This window comes from Protopterus annectens, chromosome 14.part0, assembly GCF_019279795.1.
Source record: "Protopterus annectens isolate FY-2018-M chromosome 14.part0, PAN1.0, whole genome shotgun sequence".
In the NCBI taxonomy this organism is placed as follows: domain Eukaryota; kingdom Metazoa; phylum Chordata; order Ceratodontiformes; family Protopteridae; genus Protopterus; species Protopterus annectens.
The window spans coordinates 737,686,909-737,713,674 of NC_056748.1; positions in this window are offsets into that span (position 1 = coordinate 737,686,909).

The window sequence follows — 26,766 nt, forward strand, 5'->3', positions numbered from 1 at the left end:
ATATATTAACAGGTGAAAGGTCACGGTACCAGTTTATGTGGTTAAAAAAGTAGAGCCTTTGAACTAGTATTTCCTGCTTTGGTTATAATATATAGATTAAACTATTAAAAAGCACTGTTTGCAATCCTGAAGATGAGGTTTTAGGCCAGATTCATGAAAGTTACCACATATTATACACTATGGGTACACTTAGTGTAACTTTTCTGTATGAATAGACAGCACAAGCATTGTGGCAGGGCTATTCTTGAACTCAGAAAGTGTACACATAGTGTACATTTTGTGTTAACCTATTTGAATCTGGCTTTTTGTTTTTAGTAAAAGGGTTATAAAGGATTAGAATAACACATTGAGTTAACTTAAGCCTGAATCTAATTCTAAGACATATGAAATAATGATAGTTGGATTATATTGATAGAGTAAATGTCCTTATACATGAATCCGGCAGCAGTGTAAGCAGTTATCTATATGTTTATTTATTTTACATATTTTTACTTTTACTAAATATATACAAATCAATGGAATAGGATCGTATGAGGTTACTAGGCTATTGGCCCAGAGGTCATTTCAAGCCTAGTCATTTATCCCAATAGAATACCATAGATATTCTGGTCAATACCCAGGATTGTATTTATTAATGACTGCCCATGTCCAAGAGGGTTGTGGGTGCTATCTCTGGTAAGAATTTGTAGTGCCCCATTCCCTTGTCTAGGTTTCCTTTGAACAGTGTCATAGAGGTGCTCTGCTTCACATGACTTGACATCCTATTCCAAAGATGCGGCGGTTGCTGGGAAACAAATCTGTTCCCCCACCATGTCCTATTCTAGTCGCAGGCCATATTTAGGTCCCTGGAATGGGTAGCTCTAGTCCAGTTTGATTAATGGATGTGCAGCAAAATCATTAGCAGCTTTTTGGATTATTTATCAGTAGTGGATTTATAGTGGATTTATTGTGATCCATCATTGTGTGCTGGACCCTTGGTTGTTATATATACACATGGGTTCCCTTCACATGGTCGACATTTCAGAGACCATATGATAGACATTCAAAATGTTGACTATGCAGAACTGGCATCTCCATACAGTGCAGAATGGAAAGATTTCCATCTTCCTCACTGTAGTGCAATCTTGAAGTTGGTATATTTAAGTTCCGGGTGGTGTGGGGGGTGCAGGGGGGGGGGTGTAGCAGCGTGAAGGTAAGTTTTTTGTGTTTTTTATTTTTTATTCTATGGTCAACATTTCAAATGTAGATCATATGGTCTCAACCATATGAATGTCGACAGTCTGAAATGTTGACCATATGAAGTAGGTCCATACACACATATACATATACAGTAACACTAATGCAGTTGTGCAGTAGAGACAGAACATAAGATGGCTGTGGATTAAGACAAGAAGAAACAGACATGATTGCCCATTAAACAGGGATAGTATGTGAAAGTGACAAAAGTCAAAAGCTCATACTGGTGACCTAATAATTTTTTTTCTGCCTTCACAGCGGCAGTGCCTTGAATTATCCTTAAACTATACCATATACCAGAACAGAGCTAGAAGTCAAGTGCTAACACACATTCAACCATGTCTGCTCATCTTGTTCTTTGCTTTACCATGATGTTCTGTTTAGGTTTTTGTATATCTGCAGAGAAATGAAAGCATGTTTTGTTTAAATGTATATATTTAGATCCTTGACCCCCTGCTCCTAGAGCAAATTTCTATAGTTTTGGTAGTGGTAGTTATTTAAGATGAAGCCTGATGGCTCCTCTACCCCCACACATGGTCCCATTCATTATACAGTCATGGAGATGAGGATTCCTAGGTAGGCAGAGAAACTCCAGCCCAGTCTTTCCAGCCCTGGAATCACCAGTGACCTCATCCAATCACAGTGATTGTTGGGTGGTAGGGAGGAACAGGCCAGCCTTGCTGGTCCTATTGACTGGTTTAAACTCTACTGGCAACCCCTCCACTGCAGCTGTCTTTCAAATTGAATCCTCCTCAGCTCATTTTGCACATGTCAACATGGGTTTGCTAGGCTTCAGATCTGTGGGGGAGAGCCAGATGTTATCCATCCTGTGAGCCCCAGGAATGGTCAGCTAGCAGAGACTGATCTTTCCCGTCCCCATCAGCTGCTACAGGCATCCAAGCCATTCTTCAAATTCAGGTTGCCTGCAACATAGTCAGGGTTTAACCTCTGTCTACCACAGAGTTGGTCTCAAATAGTTATTTCTCTTGAATTCAACTAAAGGAAGTTGAATGCTGCACTTTATTGCTGCAAGATTCAATTTAAATTATCACTTCTTTCCTAGGTGTTCTTATAAATTAGTAGAAAAATCTAATGTGGCATTGGGCTCAGTTCATCATGAAATCTGGCACTTGGAAGAGAGGAGCAGAAGTAGCTATTAAAACCATATTCTTCAAAAAACAAATCTTTTCAAAGATAGACTCTGGAAACAGGAGGCTGTATATGTAAATTACAGACATTTCAGGTAAAGTCAATATGTATTTCATTAACAAACATAATAGTTTACATTTTTAAAAGTAGTTTACAAAGGGGTGTGGAGTCATTAATATGATACTTAATTTCCAGCGTTTTATTTAAAGAGTTACATCACTATAAATATAATTTCTTTGTGGAAATCTTTCACCTCATCTGTCTGTGATAAGTGTCTATGTTCCTTTTCTGCTAGTATGAATTAACAAGAGAATGCACAAGGTTTCTGGAGTGTCTGAATTCAGCAGAATGCCACTATTTCCTTTAATAAGTTGCTTGAAATGGTTAAAACTTAATATAGTAATTGCCTGAGATTAGATTCAAATGGGTAAGAACTACAATAATAAACTTACTGTTCTCCTTCCTACAAAGAATAACATACTTGGCTAATAGAAGTAATAAATCAGAAAAGCGTTGATTTTCTTTGGTGTCTGGACTTTGTCTTCCACTATTTAAAGCAATATAGACATCTCTAGATTAAATCCATGTGTTGCCAGATAAAATGCATATACCTACTACTGTAAACAAAAGAAAAACATTAATTAGAAAACCCTAAATGTATCCGGTTCTTAAAATCTCTAGGCTGTCAGCCTCCTAATGAGGTGCTCCTTGTTAAATATATGAGTGCGGTTGTACAAAACTTGATTTCATGTACTTATGAGGTGTGCATTAACAGCTCTGTTGTGGGAACACAGTTTGAATAGTTCCAGATTTCATCCATGTTTCATAGTTTTCTCTAGATTTTTAGCCATGTAGTCATATGTTATGGTAGTACCAAAATGTCCAGTCTTGTAGAACTGTAGCCTTCTTATAGAAGCTGCTACTTCCCCATTTGCACTGCTGCTGTCTTTTAATACTGTTTTACAAAAAGGCATGCATCTCAACCTCTTAAATCAAGAATTTTGGTCAAAGCCAAAAATATGGGAGGGACAAAGGCCCCCAAATCAGGGATAGAGTTTAAATATCGCTCTTGCAGTCTTATTTCTTATGCTCTTATTTATTATGGAAAGTCGATAGAATAAACATGTATTAGCATGCATTTTCTGAAGGGTATGAAGTCAAAACCCAAAATGTCATTATTTAGTGACTTTAGTCTTTAGTGATTTACACAGAAATCCACAAACTTTAAGAGAAACAGATTGCAACTAAGAATTAAAAAAATCTGACTATTCTACAAAATTCTGAGCAGTTCAGAGGAATATGAATAGGACGTCTTTATGTATTTCTTTATGTACTTCATCAGCTAGTAGAGGACTCTGTGGTAAAGAATAACGATTTATGAGTGGTATCACAGGGAGACATGATGTTATATAGTTTGAAAAGAATAGAAAGGTTAATTCTTTTTAGCTGAACTGTGAAGGATGTGAAACAGGTTAAGAAAAACTTTAGGAGTGGGTGAATGATATTAAGTATGCCAGAAAAGAATGCAGAAATGCCAAACTGGATAGGAAACATTGTAACATGGTTTGACACCTTGTATTAGAACAACATAGATTTTATAATACAACTACATGGACTTTTAGAATAAAATGAGCTCTTTGTCTGGCGTGTAGCTATTGGTAAGGGGTACAAGTTGATCTAAAAGCTCAGCTAGCTGTATTGAAAGACTTATGTTTGTCTAATAAAAGCTGTTGGATCATCAGTGTGTTGGAATTATGGAAAAATATATTCACTGCAATGAAGTGCTAAATGCTAATCAAAACACATTATAGAACATCTATAAAAAAACAGAAGGATTCTGATAGCAGCAATCATTTAAAGAGGCAAAGCATTGCAGAGACAAAACATATGTGAAAAAAACAAACAGGTGCTGCTAGCTTTAATAATTTAAAGAGACCTGCAATAGCTATGCCTCATGGTTTAAAGGTGAACTGAATAATCTAACAAGCATTTCATGCAGTTAAAGCAGTTAAATGACACTGGAAACCATAAGGGGTTGCATCACAAGTAAAGAAAATTAAAATATTTTTCTGTACAAAAAGCTGTCTGCATTGCAACCCCTATGTACCTTGACCAAAACCTGCATCTGCAAGAGACAGAAAGTGTAACGTACATCAGTGTAAACAGCAATAAAGTGCAAGATTTGTTCAAGGAGACACAAAGTATGCAAGTTTTCATTATGTGTATATATATATATATATATATATATATATATATATATATATATATATATACATACACACACACACACACACACACACACACACACACACACACACACACACACACACACACACACACACACACACATATGAGTATAGGACTAAAGTTGGGGAAAGGGACACATTTAGACAATAGCCAATGAATTGATGTGGGTATATGAGGATTTACTCACAGCTGGTGTGGTTTTATCATGAGGGTGAAGCCTAAGTGATTAAACCAAGACAACCTTGGGTAAATCCTCATATAACGAGATAGTTCTGGCTATTATACAATGACATTATTTAAGGAAGATATCGTTTACCTTTTTTAAATAATGTCTTTGTATAATAACGTTGCAGTGTTCCCCCATGTTGTTTCCTGTTCTAAATCATTTGTTGATGTACTGTGCATGAGTATACATGCGTTCCCATGCTTGCACAGTACATTACTGCAGCAGAATGTACCTGATATTTCTTGTACTTGGTCTGCTCTCCTTGCATATCACTCAACCTCTTAGCTCAGGAAATATGGACAACGTCTTAACTAACGGGGAATGAAGGCCCCAGAATCGAGTGCAAATTGTAAATGTTGCTTTCATAAACTTGAAAGCTGCAAAAATAACAGGATTTGTGTTTGTGTGCATTGTCTGTAGGACATGAAGGCTGAAACTCAAATGCATGTCATTTAGTGATTTGTCAGAAAACCACAAATTTTATGAGGAACATATCAAACATATGAGGCAAAAATCTGTACATTCCTTGAAAATCCAGACAGAAGAGAGGTGTGCCTTCATAGTATATATTAATTAAAAAAAAAGTCTGGCTGCTCAATGGTATTTTAGCAGCCAGACTTTTTCTATTGGTATATGCTCGACTTACAACAGCCGTACTTTTTCTTTTGGTATATGCTTGATTTACAACAGGCATGCTGGTTGGTCTGTCCAATCAGGGTACATGTTTTTGAATAATAATGACCTGTCATTGTATAATTTAGCAATAACCGATGAGTGGGGTGGTATATTGAAGAGTTACCCATGGTTGGTGTGGTTTAATCACAAGAAATTGCTTACTTTTCTTAAACAATGTCTTTGTATAATGGCCCCATGGTGTTTCCACATTCTTTCACTTTGTTGATTTACTGTGCTTGTCTATGGGATTTACGTTCCCACACTTACAGTACATCAGTGCTTTGGAAAGCAAGTAATGAAGAATGTAAAATCTCCATTGTTGTTTCTTCTTTTTTTCTTTTGTGAAATTCAGACAGTTTGGAGGTATGAGAGAGAGAGGGCAAAAATACAAGGGAAATCAAGTACATTTCTTTAATTTTGTATAACGTACCTGATTTTCCTTGTATTTCCTACGTCCTCTGTAAGTATCTGTTGACCTCTTAACTCAAGAAAACAGCAAAGCCTTAGCATATATTAATAGAAGAAAGTCTGGGTGACCAGACTTATTTTAATTGATATATGCTTGATTTACAATGTGCACGCTTGTTGTGTCAACCAATCAACATGCACACTTTTGAATATTAATGAGCTACCATTGTCTAATAACTATTATATCATAAATAAAAAAACAAAAGTAACCACAGTGTAAAATATAACTCAAAAAAGTCCAAAACATACACTGAGAAGCAGTAGGAAACACTTTCAGTGAGCCAAACTCTTCAGTCCAAGCAGGTCATTGACAGTAGAAACTGAGCATGCTTACTTTAAATCAAGCATATACCAATGGAAAAAATCTGGACGCCTGGACTTTTTTCCATTTGACATTTCACAAAACCGAAGACCATATGGCTGTGACCATATGATCGACTTTTGAAATGTCAATCATGTAAAAAAAAGAAAAGACACAACAATAACTTACCTAAACATTGCTAGCAGGGGGCAAGCCCCCTGCACCCCCTGGGGGCTCCAGCCCCCCACACCCCCAAAACTTAAATATACCAACTCCGAGATCGTACTACAGTGCAGAAGATGGAAATCTTTCCATTCCAAAATGTACAGAGATGGCCATTCCACAGGGTTGACATTTTAAAAGTCGATCATATGGTTTCGTCCATATGGTCTTCGGCTTTCTGAAATGTTGACCATGTGAAGGGGACCTATATATATATATATATATATATATATATATATATATATATATATATATATATATATATATATATATATTTTTTTTTTTTTTCTCTCATCTCTCCCATTCATTTGAAGTCTCTAGATTTCATGTTTTAATTAAAAACAACAAAAAAAGGCAACAGAAAACCTCCTTTCTCTATTGCTTCCTGTACACAGTACTGATGTACTGCATAAGTGTGGGAAAAAACATCCCATACACATGTGCAGTTGTTATACAAGGGTATACTTTTAGAAAAGTAAGTCACCTTTTTCTTAAATAATGTCATTGTATAATAGCAATTACCAAATCCTGGGTGTGATGTATTGAAGATTTACCCACAGTTGGCTTGGTTTAATCACTCTGTCTTCACCCTCATGATTAAATCACACCAACCATGGGTAAATCTTCAATATACCACAATCAGTCATCAGTTATTACTATAATAATCTATAGCTGAAACAAAACTGAATCATATTAAGCCCTTTCCTTTAGAGAGATGCATTAAAAAAAACAGAAAACTTGAAAACAGGAAAACTGATGCTCTTTGGTAATGCAAAATGTTTTCTTTCTTTTTTTCATTGAAAAATGTGAATGCTTTAAACAGTGTGCAGAGGAAACTATAGGACCCAATACAGGAAACAATTCAGTCATGTACTGTGCATATAAGTCAGTTTTACTGAGGAAAGAGTTGAAGAAGTGCATTGTGCTATGATATTCTGTATGTTATCCACTGGGAAACACAACAGGCAGATTGTGAATGCCTTTTCAGCACTGTCTTTAATCACATTCTCTATTTCAGTATTTCCTGCTTCCTGCATAAAGACCCTGTACACTAAACATTTCCTGACATTACTGCAGTAACTTTGTTAATCTTTCTATCTTTCCTTCCTTATAGCTTTTTGAGTCCTTCACTGCTTTACTCTTTATTGATTGATTTGTAATATTTCATGCCAAGGATATCCAGCATGATTTTGTCTGTCAACCTTTAAGTTCACATATCTCACTGTTAAAATATTCAGCAAACACTTTACTACTCTAGAAATCTCAACACCCTTATAAGGTAAGCTGACAAAAAATAATTGGAATATGACAGTAGATTAGTATGTTTGTGAGTATGTCTGTGTACGTGAACATTAGAGCAATCATCCAAGCAGAAATATTTGTTAAAATTATTTTTAGCTGATGTAATGTGTTGATTAATCACAGGTCTGTTAAAAGTGTGATGGTTTTCAGGTTTATGGCATTTGGCATCGCCTCCTATCTTTAAAACCAAAAACAAAGTCACTACGAGTGAAGAAAGGAGCACGACTGTGAACAGAAAATCTATCTTTTATAATGGTTAACTCGTGCTAATTGCTTTCGCCTTGAATGGATTTCTTCAGAGCATGAGCTCACCAACCATGTCAACTTATAAATAAATAACCAATCAATAACACAATAATTATCACAATTAGCTCATTCACAATCAATTAATTCATTAATTGTTTACAGATGTCTAAAACACTAAGTTCTTCAAAATAACCATCATCATTCAGAAGTATTAAATATCACTAAGCTCCATTTTGACTTGTTTGAAAATGGCTTCCTCTTTGTTCCATACAATACAGGTGATATATTTCATGTTTTTGGTGGAATTGAATGTTTTTGTCAGGAAGTTGAATTAATACTATAAGTTTTGTGATTCCAACAAATTTATGGGAGGATGTGGCAATGAACTACATACTCCGAGTGTGCATAACCCCTCCTACTGTGCTTCTGATATTCAGCGCATTTGAAATAGCATGTGAGAATGACATGCATCAATATCTTATGACCAAGAGGAATATATATTACAACTTAAATAAGTCTGAGTGGAATTTAATAAAAAAACCTTCTCAAGATAGATCCATTAGGATCATGAAACCTGACAAGGGTGGTGGCACAGTTGTTATGGACAATATTAAGTATTCTATCAATATGCTTAACTTGCTATACAATGAGAAAAATATTGTGAAGTGTCTTTAAATGAAATTCAGGTAGGCTATAAAAAGATAGATGCACATTTACACAATAAATTCATGCAAGGATTAATAACTTATAAAATATAAGTAATAAGTAGTTGTTGCACATCAATAAACATAGGGTGCCATCTATCTTTAGAATCCTTAAAATTCACAAGGATATGTTTGATCTCCCTTAGATCCATTGTTTCAGCACAAGGGTTTAAGACATGTCCTGTAGCCATAATTTTGGACAGGAATTTAAAACCATTTTAATGTCATTCCCATATATTCTCAATGACTCCTGGAGTTTCTTGAGGAATGTCATAGCTGATTCCTGGCACAAGAATTTAAATTTTGCCACTATTGATATGGTGGACCTTTTCAGCTGTATACCACATGAACAGAGATTGCAGTGATTCAGGGAAGCCATCTTGTTTTTTGATTTTTGTAGACAAGCAGGATCCATTTGATGCTAGATATGATAGAAATTGTTTTAACTAATACATTTTTGTATTTCAAGGGTGAATATTTTAAATGACTAGAGGGTGTAGGAATAGGAGCAGCTTGTGCTCCCATTTTTGCAAATATGGTCATGTGGAAGTATGAAGATGAATTTATTTTTGGATCCAGTTACTCTCAATGCTGGACTAGATATTTTAGATTTTTGGATGACATCTGTTTCTTCTGGGTAGACACAAAAGAAAACTTTGGCAACTTTTAAGTATATTAATGACACCACTGAATTTTTGAAATTCACATACACTATGTACAAGAGTCCATGAATTATTCAGATATCACTATATTTAATACCAAAGATGATATTAAGTCCAATATTTAAAGAAAACCCACTTTCTTCCATCTCATATTTACATTTTAATAGTTGCCATCCAAGAATATAAAAAAAAAATTAATCAAAGGTCAAATGATTAGACTAGCTAGGGTGGTTTCTGATAGTATACTTTTCGAGACCAAAATTAATATTCTATGCAGTATGTTTGAGCAGAGAGGTCATCCCATTCTTTTGGTAGGTAAGAGTAGATTGGAAAATTACAAAAGGAAGGACCCATAAATGTATGTCCATTTTATGTTTGGGTTTGGGTGATGAAATGACTACTAAAGACCCCTATTAATCTGTCCAAGGGAAGGGCTACAGTAAGGCCATGGTGTAAAATATAACACCAATTCAAATATGTTAAATCTGTTATTAATAAAAATTGTAACATTTTTAAATTTGACTCTAATTTGACAGATTGTATTCGGGTTGTACCCCATATTTGCATGTAAAAAGGGAAACAATTTGAAGGACAATTTTGAAAAATGAAAAATGATATTTGTGTACAGGTTAACACCAAAAATGGTACCTAGAGATATGGCATGTGCAATTATTGTAATTTTGTTTTAGAAGGAGACAAATTCCCCATCATATACAAAGGGAAGGAACTTACATCCACAGTATGGGCTAACTATTCTACTAAAAGGGTTGTATACATCACTAGATGTTGAGACTGCAGGAGGTTTTTATGTGGGAAAGACTGATTTTCCACTGAAAAAGAATATACAAGCATTTGTATGACATTAGCAAGGAAAATGTGAACAATGCCCTTTGCAACATATAAAATATTGCTAAGTTTTATCCTTGTATAAATTTAAGTTTGGTGTAATTTATGAAGTGTATATTAACTCTTTATATTCTATTCACCTAAATGCCACAGTTAGACCTGGGTTAAATGAACAAGTATCTATTAACAATGTGCTAAGACTGAGATCTGCAAAATTATAAATTTTGTATGTTCTTCAGATGGTTGAAATAATTATGTATTTAACATTTTTAAGTGATGGTTATTTTGATGAAATTACTTTAGTGTTTTAAACATATTTGAACAATGAATTAATTGCTTGTGAATGAGCTAATTGTGATAATTATTGTATATCTTAATTGTTGTTTTAATTATTTATAAGAAGTTGATGAGGTTGGTGCATTCATGCTCTGAAAAAAATCCATTCAGGACAAAAGCGCTTAGCACAAGTGAACCATTATTAAAGGTGGATTGTCTGTTCACTGCCTTGCTCTGTCCTTCACTCATAGCAACTCTGCTTTTGGCTTTAAAGATTTTTAGTTTTCTGTGGGGATTGTTGCCCCCTTTTTTGGAATTAGCCTCCTGCCTTCCAATCTCTAGTTTAGTTGGTTTGAAATGCTGAAGATGCAATGTTTTGGCAAAGTACATTTTAATTATTAACTGCTTAATTGGTGCATTACTCTGCTTCTTTGTCTTCTATTAAATTACAGTAATTACATTGCTGGTGTCAAAATTGTAAAAGTGAAGGAGCATACTACTGTCCGGGTCTATATTAGAACATTGAATATTTAACAGTTTGAATCACTAAAGGTCGACCTTTAGTGATCGCACTGTTAAAACATTGAATGTTCACACAAAAAAAATAAAAACAACAACAAAAAACAAACTAAACAGTGTAGGCAGGGGGGCAAGCCTCCCCACCCCTGCTACTTAAATATACTAACTCCGAGACCACACTGCATTGAAATAAATGGAAATTTCCCCTTACGGAGATTTCTGTTTACTTGTTTGATGTTCTGCAGTTTCGCTATTCTCGTCTCGACAATGTCAGATTCAACATTGTTGGCTTTCAAGAATTTAATATAGACCCCTACTGTCCTGATGTAAAAAATATCCCAGTCATTAATACTGTGACGATTAAGAGATCTGATGCATTCTAAACAGTGAACTAGGATCCCAGGAATTGCTATTTCCTGTGATGGAAGTGTTGTTTGCTCCTGTCCTTACATGTTTCCAAATCCATAAACTCATGTTTATACACACACACACACACACACACACACACACACACACACACACACACACACACACACACACACACACACATACACACACACACACACACACATGATTGCATCTTTTCTGAGGCTTAGACAAACAATACCAAGGTCCTTGATATACAGTGTTCTATTTCTTACTACTGTGGCAGTGATGATATTAGCCCTACTCATGTGTGAACTGGAATATCAGGAAATAACTGTTGCCCTCTCCTGTCTTACACACACACACACACACACACACACACACACACACACACACACACACACGCATTTTTCTTGCAGTAGCTTGATTTTCTTGTGTGTGTGTGTGTGTGTGTGTGTGTGTGTGTGTGTGTGTGTGTGTGTGTGTGTGTGTAATTCATGTAGTCAGGTCTCTCAGCTGTCTCTCTTTTGAAGGAACATTCCTTTTTTCAGGCCTGATTTACCTCTGCATATGCTAAACCTATTTCTGAGCATACATCTCTATTCCCAGGCTTCATTTACCCCTTCTCTTAATTTTATAAATGTCCTCATTCCAAGTGAGTTTTGAAGGCAATATAGCATACAGAAAACCCCACTACATGGCCAAGATACTAGAGGCAGCAATAATTTAAAAAAGAGGGCATATATCTTACATCTACCTTTTTCAGAAGCAAAAATAAATGATCTTGTGCGGTAGAATTTTGAAATACAGTTTATTAAAGTCTATAGATTTTTCCACTATCTCTTTAAAAAGGGCTTATATTTTTCATCATTTTGGTCACACTATTTTTCAGACTTGTTTTTGAATAGTATCCCATATTTGTACTGGAAACAGTAAGAGTTTTGTCTGTCTGGTATTCAAATGTTTATGCTACTTAGATGACGAGATTCTTGGCTGGATATATTTTCTTTTCAGGGGCCTATGTACTTCTTTCCAGGTAATCACATAGTTCAAGTTATTCTTGTTATAGAGAATGTTTAATATATGGCAGGATGGTTTGCAATTTGCTATAGCTACCTGGTTTACTAGCCATAACTTGGGTAGTTCGGAAGACTTTTAAATAAACTCCAGTTACGGATTCTTTGTAGTCAAAGTCAAAGCAAACTTTAGTGTCATTCAGATCAACAAATGTAATTTATCAATGGATGAAATATCATTGCTTCACAATCATGTGCATTGAAAACAGATTTCACAAGAGGGTGAAGGAAGCATATAATGGAAGAAATTCTAGACAGTACAGATATAAATACACACATGGACAACTTACCCACCACTATTTATAAGATAGGATAGCATAGTATAATTTACAGTTACCATACTTTGCAAGTAATAATTTAGTTTGGATTGCATAACTTAGATAAATACAATAATTATTCTATGTCAGTAAAGATAATCATATTGCACTTACATTTTCACAAACTGAGGGAGTGTTGACATTGTTAAGGTTAGTTGTTCAACAGTCTGATCTCATGTGGAAAAAAATGTTTTTGAATCTTGATGTTCTACACCTGATGTTTCTGTATCTTTTCTCTGAAGACAGGAGGTGGAACAGTCCATGTGCAGGATGACACTTGTACCTTATCAGTTTCATGACCCTGCCATAGTATCTGCAAAAGTAAAGTTCCTGAAAGGACTGAGGTTTGATCCTGGGATTTTCCTGGCCTGTTTTCAAATCTTTTCTAATGCCTTGCAATCTGCATATCTGAGTATAAGAAGGTCACAAGGATGTGGAAGGGGAATTTTGCTTTGGAGGAAGCACAATCTCTGGAGGAAATGGACACACTGTTGGGCTCTCTTTACAAGGTTAGAGGTGTTTGTTGCCCAGCTTAGGTCATTTGAGTTGTACACCTCTTAGGAATTTGGTACTTTTTACCCTTTCCTCTGCTGTACCAGTGATGGTGATGGGTGCATGGGACTCTTACTTGCTCCTGAAGTCAACAATGATTTCTTTTGGTTTGTCAAGATTTAGTGCTAGGTTGTTGTTGGTGCACCATCTGGTGAGTTGGTTCACGTCCTCTCTGTATGCCTGCTCATCGTCATTTCTGATGAGGCTAATCAGAATGGTATCATTGGCAAACTTGATGATGTGATTTGTCTGATGTTCTGCAGAGCACTCTTGGGTCAGTATTGTTAAAAGAAGTGGATTTAGTATGCAGCCTTGTGGGGCCCTGTGTTCAGTGTGATGCATCGTGAATAGTTCTTGCCAACTCGAATGGTTTGGGGCCTGTTGGTCAGAAAGTTGAGGATCCAGTTGAAGAGTGTATTTTCTATGTCTGGTTGACTTAGTTTAGACAACAGCTGCCTTGGTATTACAGTGCTGAAGGCTGAGCTGAAGTCTATGAACAGCATACGTATGTAGCAATTTTTGTCTTCAAGATGGTTCAAGGTGTGATGTAATGCCAGAGTATAGCATCTGCAGTGGAGTGAGTTGGTCTCTAAGCAAATTGTAAAGGATAAAATGATGCAGGCAGACAAGATAATATATGGTCTTTGACCATCCTTTCAAACCATTTCATCACCACTGGTGTGAGTGTGATTGGTCGCTAGTCGTTTACTGTGACTGGTGATGACTTCTTTGGCAGAGGAATGATGATGGCAGACTTGAAGCATCTTGGCACACTAGCCTGTCTGAGAGATGTGTTGAAGATGTTAGTGAAGACAGGTACCAGTTGATCTGCACAGAGCTTGAGTAGGTGACCCGAAATCATGACAGGACCTACTGTCTTACCTGGGTGGACTTTTCTTAGGTTCTTTGGGACTGCCTCCAGGCTGAGACATAGTGGTGGGGTTGTACAAGCACTTTCAGCTGCTGAGTACTTTTAAAAAAATACATAGTTACTTTGAGTGGCTGCTTGCTGAATTAGTATAGTATAATATAATATAGTATAGTATAGCAGAAATTACATTTTGAAGTTGTTTTAATACCATGCGATTCCATTCAGCAAGCCAATGAAACAAAAGCTCTTGAAGCAGCTCTCAGCCATTATAATTCAGAAGGAAAAAAATACAGTTTCAAAAATGTTAGACATAAAATAAGAAACACCTGCATGTAAATACCTGCCTAAAACATGTTGGAGGAATTCAATTATGTCCTCATTTGATATCTGGAAAATAAGTTGATTGTTTCTTTTTGGGTAAAACAGGCTGAAGGAATGATGAATCTTCACTGTCTAGTAAGACCTTTCTAATAAGAAACCATTTCAGGAAAGTTTTTCACTATTGTGTCCTTCCTACAAGAACTGCAATTAAACAGGAGTCAAAGTAAGCATTACCAAGCTATCTTTACAAACCATGCCAGAATTTAGAAAGCTACTGTCAAGAGAAAATAAAAGGAATGAACAATGCATTCATGGATGTTGATATGAGAGTACAAAAGAAAATACAAACATCTTTTCTGATTAAACCAACTAACAAATGTTATTATAAAAGATTAATGACAGTGAAAATAAAGCTAGGCAATCAAACCAGAGAATGTGATTTACATGAAGGTTTATTTACTAAGTTTTTTAGTTATGCAGATTACTAAATTAGGAAAGATTAATAACATTGTAATTAGAGCTAGACACACATACATAAGAGTGTAATTTGCATGAAAGTTTATTGGTGATTTTTTTAACTATACATATTATTAAAATTCTTTTTTTTTACCACGTTTATTGAATTATCACTTGTGGTAGAGGCAGATTTACATTTATATAAAAGTAATCAAACCATTTTTAACAAGTTCACATTTACAAACATTGTATATCACATGCATTTTTACATATTCTATAATCAAAGCAACATTACATAACTTATTCAATTCCTGCCTATTTTAAACTCCTAACAGCTTTACTGCATATACCTTTGCCTCTTAAGTCATCCTTATTTTATAACTTTGCAATGGTAAAATTCAGTCATGTTTATATAATGATGGTATTAAAACTGTATGTAGTCAGCTACAAGTTCAAACTGTAGAGAACACATTTATTTATTTACTCACCTATCTGCCTACTTTCTTATGTAAACTGGGTTACCCATATTAGACAGAAGCCCATTTTCATAGAAACTCCAGGGTCAAGTAAATAAAATTTACAAACAACCACATATGCAATATTAAAAACAGACAGAGCAATTACAAGTTTACACTTATAAAGGTAAAACATTGAAAGGAAAATAATTAACATAGTGTGAGATAGTATAAGAAGAAATGCAATAATATGTTGACGTAAACAGGCTAAAAAGATGCAACTGAAAAGGAATAACCAAACATTGGTATCATAGTTGACTACCAGGCTATCGACCCAAAGAGCGTTTTTAAGCCTAGCAATTTTTCCCAATAAAACTTTGAAGGAAATGGTTCCCATTGGGGAGGTATACTTGGGTATGGGTAGCTGAGCATGTACAAATGTTTTCTCTCTTAATAGACATAGGCGGCAAAACAGGGGTATATTTTCTGGCATAGGATGATGGGAATGTACTAGGCTAATGGCCAGAGGATCCTTGCAAGCCTAGCCATATTTAACCTTGTTACCACAATCAGCAACTATTGCCCCTGTCCAACCGGTACACAGGTGTAACCCCTGGGGTGAATTTATGGTCACCCTTCCAATATTCCAGACTGTGTTTGAAGAGAGCCAGTGTGGAACTCTGTTTGATGTGAAGTGTGAGTCCATTCCAAAGGCAGGGTAACCTCTGGGAGACAAATCTGTCCTCCATCAGGTTCTAGTGATGTCACATACCAGGTTTAGGTCCTTAGAGTGAGTAAGGTGTGTGCCATTTGACTTCTGGATGTGCAGCATTTCCAATAAAGCAGTGTAAGTGATCACCTTATAAGCAAGACAGAGATTACTCTGAATAGTCTGTACAAAACCGTATAAAGGGACAGTGATTGCTCTGAGTAGTCTGTACAAAACCGTATAAAGAGACAATGATTGCTCTGAGTAGTCTGTACAAAACCATATAAAGGGACAATGATTGCTCTGAGTAGTCTGTACAAAACCGTATAAAGGGACAATGATTGCTCTGAGTAGTCTGTACAAAACCATATAAAGGGACAATGATTGCTCTGAGTAGTCTGTACAAAACCGTATAAAGGGACAATGATTGCTCTGAGTAGTCTGTACAAAACTGTATAAAGGGACAATGATTGCTCTGAGTAGTCTGTACCAAACCGTATGAAGGGACAATGATTGCTCTGAGTAGTCTGTACAAAACCATATAAAGGGACAATGATTGCTCTGAGTAGTCTGTACCAAACCGTATGAAGGGACAATGATTGCTCTGAGTAGTCTGTACAAAACCGTATAAAGGGGCAATGATTGCTCTGAGTAGTCTGTACAAAACTGTATAAAGGGACAATGATTGCTCTGAGTAGTCTGTACAAAACCATATAAAGGGACAATGATTGCTCTGAGTAGTCTGTACCAAACCGTATAAAGGGACAATGATTGCTCTGCGTAGTCTGTACCAAACCATATGAAGGGACAATGATTGCTCTGAGTAGTCTGTACAAAACCGTATAAGGGGACAATGATTGGTCTGAGTAGTCTGTACCAAACCATATAAACAGACAATGATGTCAGCTGATCCAGATAGGATAGCTGCTGAAGACCTTGAATTTTTCTTGTGAGGAACCATTGTGATCTCTCCAATTGCTGCAGGTGCTTTGAAAGGCACATATCAAAAGGGGCACTGTACTCAATTATTGGCCTAATGAGTGAAGAGTACATGGAGGTGATAACTTCTCCTTTTCTTGAGGCAATGCTCTTACTTGTGAGATCAGCCATATAGAATGCTCTTCTTACTACTGTGGAATCAAATGCAAGGTTGCTGTCAACCCAAATACCCAGATCTCTCACCACTGAGTGCATACATAAGGTATTGCCATTGATGTGGTAATATGCAATAACATCATTCTTACCGAAAGGGATGATGGTACATTTTTTTGCATTGAGCTTGAGGCCATGGCTTTGGCACCAATCATTTCTTTGTGTAAGACCTTCTTGAAGGATGTTGACATTATTTGGAGATTCTATCACTACACCCAGTTTGCAGTCCTCAACAAACTTTGTCATCCAGAGTCCCTTGATTTTAGCTTATATGTCAGAGAAATAGATTCCAAACAGTAGAGGTTACAGGTCTGCTTTTGGAGGTGGATTCCCTATTTTGACTGTATGGGTTCTATCACTGAGCCAGTTTGCAACCCACCTTATGATATATGGGTTGATGTCTAGCTGGGAGATTTTATCAATGATACCTGAGTGAGAAATAGTGTCAAATGCCTTGGCTAGGTCTAGTTAGGCTTTATGCACAGATTTCCCCTTGTCCAGGGCCCTGATGACTGTCTCAAAGAAGTCCACCAGGTTTAACAGGCATGATCCCCCCTTGAGAAATCCAAACTGGGTAGGATCTAGTCTTTGGAGATGACTTATATCTTTGTTGATAAGGTCCATGATGATTGTCTCCATGGACTTGCAGATAAGGCTAGTCAGGTTAATAAGTTTATATAGTTTCAATAAATGCTTCACATAGATAGGAAGCCTGTGGCTAATACCTGTCCCTCCAGGATGTCCTGTTTATGTTACAGGCAAGTCTAGATCTCTGGCACGTGTTCTTTATAGGTATAAGTTGCCTTCCAGCAGGCTGTAGGAGACTGAATATAAGGATTAAGCTTTGAAACTGTCCACACAGGACTTGTTTTCCATACCATGTATTCTTTTTGTGAGGAATCTCATGTGGATGCTCCATGTGTTGCATATACCTGGTCAGGTACATATCAAAGGAAGCATTGTCCGTAATGATTGGTCTTATGAGAGCAGAATACAATGGAAAGAGGACATGTTTGGATCTAAATGCCCTGCACCAGCTTATTAGTTGTGCAACACATAATGGTTTCCTCACAGCACTAGACACATGATGATCAAATACCAAATCAATGTCTACATGCATTCCTAAATCCTTGAGTACAGAATCTACTTCTTAGGGGCATATTAAAGTTGTGGTAGTTTTATGGGGTGGTCATCTTTCAGAAAGATAGTAGGCACCATTTTGCCCTTGTCTATTGCTTTGGTGACCTTCTCGAAGAGGTCCACCAAGATGAGTAGGCAAGACCTGTCCTTGACAAACTAATTTGGTTCCAATGTTTGTCAGTTACTTATGTCATTATTTGGAATACCCATTATTACTCTGTCTAAAGCTTTGAATTTCAGGATTTTCAGGCTTATGAGTTGATGCAAGGCTTGGAGAAGTATAGAGTTGTGAGTAACTAGCTTTTCATCAAAAAGGAAAGATAATTATTTCAATTTTGCTTAAATATTTAAGTTGCCCTTATTGTGACCTGTGTGGTGATACTACTTTGTACTTTTCTGCTTTTTCCATGTTTAAGCCAAAAACATATCTTTTTTCATTTTCAGTTTGTTCTGAGACCTTAGTCTTGTATTTCTATTTGCAGATTTGCAGTTGTGGGAAGATTGTGTTTCAACGGTAGTCTGCACTGCTATTTCCACAAGAAGAATTACTTGTAAAAGATATTGAAGAATTCTGTACTTCCTTATGTTGGTTACTTCTTGTTATTTACATTTGCATACAAGCAGACCACAGTATATTAACTCTTAGTATACTCAACTACTTTTAAATACTGGATTGTACAAAGCGCAATAAATATACGGAGGCAAACTGCTTCAGTAAACTGCTTTAGTTAGTATGACATTTCTGTTACATTTGACTTTTGGTTCTACAAACATGCAACACATATGCTATCAGCTCTCTATAGCAAATTCCCAAAGTCTGTTTAAGCATAGTTACATTTATACCAGAAGATGTGGTATTTTGCCAGAGTCTGATGTAAAACAGTTCTTTCTTTGTATAACAGTTTTTCCTTTGTTCTTCTAATTTATGATTTGTCCTTTCTTTAAGCTTGGTGGTCCAAGGAAACTCAGTTATCTGAAACATAGTGTTCCAACACTATCTGTGTTTTATCTTTATCTTGCTTGATGGTTCAGTTTTACTTCATGGATGTCCTTGCAGCTGCCATCTACTCAGTTATTTTTACAGACTTTGTTTCTCAGTAACATACTCCTTCACATGGATGCCAACATCTTAACTGTGCTATGCCAGCACATTTACTACTTCTTATCATTCAGCATTTTATACTATTTGTAAATTAACCCTTTATATTACATATTATTCTTGCAGCTTTTTATTCAAGCTAATCATGCTAGCAGTAGTTTGAAAAGACAGTATATACTATATAGAACAGAGTATTCTTTCAGTTCCCTGTTTTTTTATTTGTTTGAGGAACGGACTAAACTTCACTTAAAGAAAAGACTGCATTTGTTTCATTAGCATTGCTATTTACAGAATTTACCACTTTGCTTATATTTGCAATCATAACTTGTTGAGTTATTGCAACTCTTTGTAACCTGCAGCATATAAACTATTGTATTATTATTATTATTGATGACCATTCTTTAAATATGTCCTACCAATTATGGGCAGTGTCAGCTTCTGTTTTTGTCTTTTACTATTAACACTGGGTTATTTGAAACCACACATACAAACTGTGTTGCCACTTTAACAAACATTTTGAAATTTGAAGGCAATATTACCCATTTGTACTAAATTGTAATCTGTCTATCAAAGATACTTGTAATGACATACTAAATAGTAAGATTTCCTTATGCTTGTAAGATTTCCTTATGCTTGTAAATGTATAATCTGTGAGATATCTTGTTTTACTAGTTTTTATACCAAGCTCTTTTAAATCTGCAATTGGTATTTTTAAAACTTGGAAACGTATTGTTGTCTTATTGTGGTACAAGTGGATGGTATTTTTACCACTTGATCTGCATGAAGTACTGGTTTATTACCCAGAATGGTAAGTATTCCAACCAATGATCCTTTTCCTTGTATTACTGTGTTGTTTAAACAGATAAACAGAGTATTAGTAGAAAATATACCTGTTCTTTCCCCTGTCAAATTTATTATTATTTTTGTGTTATTGTCTACACACTTGTCTTTCCTTGTCAGAACTGTTACATTTTTAGGGAGTAATGTACAGCATGCAATAGAGATAGATCTGTTTATTGAATTGTTTATGTCAGTCTTTGATTGTTTCTCTACTTTTATGTATGCTTGACCTTGTTTAGCTAACCATGCTGTTATATTCGTGTTAAATGTTAGTTTTTTAAATGTATATGCTGTATGCTTTTTACAACTGAAATTGTCTTGTGTTCTACTTTGTGTTTTATTCGTGAAATATTGTAATTCCCTCTGTTTTGATGTTCAGAATGATGCAAATGAAATGCAGATGTCTGTGTTGAATGCTGCATGTCTTGTCTCGCAGCTGCATTTTTATCTATAGTCCTTGAAGCATGTTCCAGACACTGAACATTCAGCTTGTCTCAAGCTGTACCAGAATATTTGTATGCTAGCAAACAGAAATCTAACTAACCATATTATTTTTACATATATTATAGCAATAGATGTGTACATGCATCTAACTAGCAAATAGATGTGCGCATGCATTTATACATATTTAAACATATATATCACTGTATACATTCCCTCTGTTTTATTTTAAATACAAAACTGTCTATAGTCAAGTTATAATGCTATTAACTAGAAACACATTGGTAAACAAAAACCTTTAGATTTCCTTTTAATACAGCAAGTTAACACAGTTTAATATTGTCAACATTATGATGACAACCATTACTATTAGAACTGGATGAATCTGAATATGGCTCTATACAGTGATGTTTTATACTGCAATTTATTGACAATGCATGATAATTTTATTGCAAAGGCATTGCAGTCTTGTTTTTTGAAAAAAAAACGTCATAAATGTCAAGCTATGACTTGTTACTCTATTTACATAGATAAACCATTTACTATATACTGTACAGAATACACTTGCTTGCACAGATTGTTTTTGTATTTGTATATACATGGCTGTAATGTACACTTAATCTAATTTTTAAACCTAGCATTAAATTGAAGCCTGCTAATTACATACCTTTTGCAGTACTGTTTACACAGTTAGTGTAAAATTAAAAGCATGCCCTTTCCCATGTAGTATACATCATTTTATTGCAGTATTGTTTGTTTTATGCTGTGAGAATTGAATGCATGCTTGCCCTTTTGGCTGTTACTTAGACTGTGACACTTTGCTTATACACATTTGCTTATTTATTTTGCTGTTGCCTATACTGTCAAGTCATAATAGGAATTGCTTTTACCAATTTTGAAAAGATGTTTACTGTTACTAGTAGTTATTTGTGCCCTCCTTTTTGTAAAGGGACCTGCATAATTTAACTGCATACTATAGCCCATGTACTGACTGTACTCATAGTATTTACTTGCACACAGATTATTAATGACATATATGCACAATTGTGGCATTTTATTACAATTACTAAACAGGATTAGACTTTTGTGCTTTTTGCTTAATGCTGTACGTGAATACTTAGCAATAATGTTTTAGAAAAACGTCAGTCATTTGGCCTGACAACCAGTCTTATTTCCTTGACCTTATAAACTTCAGAACCAGTAACATTTTATCTTATGCAACATTTCTTGTAACTACCCATTCCAGCCTGGAAAGATTTGAGCTCACATACTTTTTTCTTTCTTTTTTTGTGCACATTCCAGACGCTTAACCCATAACTCCTTCAGCACCTACTCGTACCTTCAGTCATTCATTAATATACTTGCAACTTGATATTAGAATGCAGTTGTAAAACTCTTAGAATTATAATAAACATTTGTAATTTGCTTAACTATGCATAATACTGCTTTTGAAGACTGCTTTTGCTTGAGTTTTTATGTTATCATACAATTACAAAATATAGTAAAAAACAAAAGAGATATTGGCTTAACTAACACATACTTAAAACAGATATATTTACATGATTTACATTTGCTGTGGTCTGCCTTTTGCTGTACTTTAGATGAAAAAAAATGCACGCATGTCAGTCTTGTGACGTCATGTCTTTTCTGCGTTTTAACTACTCTCATTTGATTTCTTTGCCCTGGAACTGTTTTTGTTATTTGAAATAGCTTTAAAATCACTATTTAAGTGCCTTGCTTTAACTGAATGAAAGTTTTTGTTGTGTATGCTTAACCATTTTCTAAAGGTAGAATAGTACTTCGTAAATTATTTTTTATCAGCGCAGTTAACTGCTGTTTTTTAACTCTTTACTAACCAGATTATGTTTGTCAGTATTCTGCTTTGCTGACTTTAAAGCTCTTATGCACTTTTGAAAAAGTGTTTGCATATGTTATCTGAACTTTTTGAACTCACTCTCACTGTGTCTTAGAAGTTTATTAAATCTTTTTGTCAGTTCACCATGAACTCAGTCTCTGTTCTTATCTGTTTTGTAATGTGTGGTGGGTTTATGCCACTTTTGTCTAGCAAGATGTACAAAAGATGTTGTAAATAACCAACTTGACTGATATTGTAACTCTGAAATTAACATTTTACATGTGGTGACAGGACATAAATGTTTACTGTCATACAAATGATGTTGCTGTTTAAGATACCAGTCAAACATAATGCATTTACATAAAGCATTGACATTAACATTAACTAATAAAGTACTGCATGTGCTACAGTTGTGTTTATACCAATCTTTAAATCCTGACAATGCATATGCCCGACTATTACTACTGTGTACCTGAAAGGTAGTGGTACACTTTACAGTTCTGTTGTTTATGACATCCATGCTGTAGAATAAGAAACAAAAAGAGAATTACCAGTTTCTGTGTGGAAGGTGATCAAGTCTTACGTCCGGAAAGTGTGGAAAGTTCCTCGTTGATTCTCCCAAAAGGTGGCCAAACACCGCTGCAGACTCAGCTGTGCAAATGTACAGGACTTGTGGAACTTGCAGAGATGCACTGTTCTGCTACTGGATACTGTGCATAAGAAGGAGGCAAATGTTTGCTCTGCAACTGGACGTACTAACTGAATAAAATGAAAAAGTAGCTGTAGTTGTCACAAGGAGAAACCATGCGGTCCGTCAAGTGTGGCTCGCCATTGAAGAATTCTGTACTGCCTTCCTGTTGGTTACTTCTTGTTATTTACATTTGCATGCAAGCACATCACAGTATATTAACTCTTAGTATGAACAGCTACTTTTAGATACTGGATTGTACTAAGTAAATACATACATGAAGGCAAACTGTTTTAGTTAGTATGACATTTCTGTTACAGTTGACTTTTGGTTCTACAAACACGCAGTACATATGCTGTCAGCTCTCTATAGCAAATTCCCAAAGTCTGTTTAAGCATAGTTACATTTATACCAGAAGATCTGGTATTTTTCTAGAGTCTGATGTAAAACAGTTGTTTCTTTGTATAACAGTTTTTCCTTTATTCTTCTAATTTATGATTTGTCCTTTCTTTAAGCTCGGTGGTCCAAGAAAACTCAGTTATCTGAAATATAGTGTTCCAGCACTATCTGTGTTTTATCTCTATCTTGCTTGATGTTTCAACTTTACTTCATGGATGTCCTTGCAGCTGCCATCTACGCAGTTATTTTTACAGATTTTGTTTCTTAATAACATACTCCTTCACATGGATGCCAAAAATCTTAACTAAGCTATGCCAGCACATTTACTACTTCTTATTTTTCAGCATTTTACACTATTTCTAAATTAACCCTTTATATTTCATATTATTCTTGCAGTTTTTATTCAAGCTAATAATCATGCTAGCAGTAGTTTGAAAAGACAGTATATACTATATAGAACAGAGCATTCTTTCAGATATCTGTTTGTATTTTAAACCCTGCTGTGCCATAGTCTTCTAGTTTAATTCACAGTTGTGGCATGATTGTATTCTACTTTCAGATTTGAGCCTTAGTCATATATTACTGCATTTTTCCATAAACAATGTTACTGTTAAATTTCTGCATAGTCTGATACCTTAAACTGTAACAGAAGTTCAGTGGTGAGAGAATTGTCTCTGTACCAGTTTGTGCTTCAATACTGTTATATTCCGCTTATTATTTTCCTACTTAAAGTTGCATTATGTGATTGTCCAACCCCCCCACTAACACATTAAGTTAATGTTTCTGAAAGAACTCCAATACTGGCTTCATTTGATTGGATGCCCCTCTAGCTAGCCTGCTTGTTCTTTGAAACATTTTCCTAACACTCCTGCCCTTTTACTGTAGTGGTTTTATAAGTCTGTGTATCTCACCTGCATCCCTTATGATAATCTGAATTCCCTCCCATCTTTCATTTCTATTGTCTATTTTATAAGCTATTAGGTACTCTTCCCACCCATTGTTTTCCATATATCCATGATACTGAATGCCCATCCAACAAACCAGTACTGGTCTTGAGGAAAACCTCCTTTACTAAATATTGTCTCCTGCTCATTTTCCTAGAGGACAGCAAAGCATGGAGTCTTAGCATACATTCCAGAGGTGCTTTACTTGTATCCAGTGCTATCCAGACATAGTTAAGTACCTTTGATTGCTAAATCACATTTGTTGGTTATTTTGAGTAATTGTTACTGTTTACTGCTTTTATGTGTGCAATTTAACAGATTTTTTGTAAAAACAAAAATGCTTTTCCTCTCACTGTTACTGCTATAAGAGTGTCTTGAATTCTCCTTCAGCAAGGGATTTCCAACTAGCTGTTTAATTGTTTTTTGATAGTATTCCACTTATAGGTCTCTTCTATTATGTCTTTTACATTAGGAGGACTGGCTCATAGGCTCATAGGTAGGTACTAGGCTATTGGCCCAAGGGCCATAGTCAGCCTACCCAACAATGTATTGGCTTTCGCCACCCATGTAGTGTTAAATTCCTGCCCTGTGGCTTTATTCATGTTGTGGCAGAAGGTATTTGTCTGTTCTATCTAAGTTGGGAAATACACAAAATGACTCATTGTGTATTCATTTTCTTGGCTAGAGGACTCACTAGTTAGTTTTATGTTCTGCTATGCATTTCCTGTAGAATGATCCATAAAGCTGTACCCTGTAAAGCAGCAATTTCGAGCAAATACCTTGTGCACCAACAAAGCACACTCAGAGCACTCGACAGTATGGATATGCAATTTGCTAACTTCTCTATAGATAGCTTGGCAGATATGGGCATCTTGAGACACTACAACAATTGCCTCATGTTTATCAACAACCACTTAATCTTTAAAGAAGCAGACACAGTTTGCGATAGGTGTATTTACCCTATGACAGTGGAGGCTAAACTCTCGCATACAAGCACACATCAGTTATTGTAAAATGCACACAACACCCACCCCACATAGCACACAACACATACATACACTAATGTTTGCTGAAGCACTTAAAAGCAATATTCCTAAACAACAAAGATTATGTAGACTACCCATTGTCAAAGCTATGCCTCAGCAAACCCAAAGGCATTAATAAAAACTCCTGACACCACACATACTGTCATTCTCAGTGGAACCCTAAACACTAAGCCCTAAGACAAGAAACCACAATTCCCAGGACTTTCTTCATAGCGGACTTCATTGTAGGATATACTGATGCCCCTCTAACTAGGATGAACAAGGAGAAGATAACTGTTAGCTACTTACGTGGAGCCAGGATCTGCTAAATCATTTATACACTCAAGTCATTACTCCACAGGTACCATTATGATTCCATCATAGTCTGTGCAGGTAAAAAACACCTAAGATGTACCTTCCTGGATTATATGAAGAGAGACATTATGAAGCTTTCAGACTATATGTCTCAGGCTGGTATGAGCCTAGTACTGAGCAGCATATTGCCATCACCAAGGATAATGCCACAGTATGAACAATAAATGATCGATTTTAACAACTGGATTCTTTCTGGTGTCATTCTAAGGGGATCCAATATTTATCAGCTTGGGAGAACATGGTTAGCAGACTAAGGATTGTCTGGACATTTCTCCTCTATGCTTTTGAGTACTGGCTAAAAATTTCTCTATCCCCACTGTGCCATTTTTAGGCAATGCTAAATTGACAAACCCATTGACACTGCAAAATCAGCTCAACTGAACCTCAAGGTATTACTGCTCAATGCCAGATGCCTAAATAAAAAGTACACTCCCTCAAAGTCCTCCTCACACTTGAGAAAATAGACATTTGTGCAATCATTTACCAAGACATGGTTTAAAGAGGCAGAGAGCACCCTGGCAGTGCATGGTTTCAATGTCTTCCACAATTTTAGACCAATAGTTGCACAGACAAGGGCTAAAAGTGAAGGTGTCTCAGTAAACATCA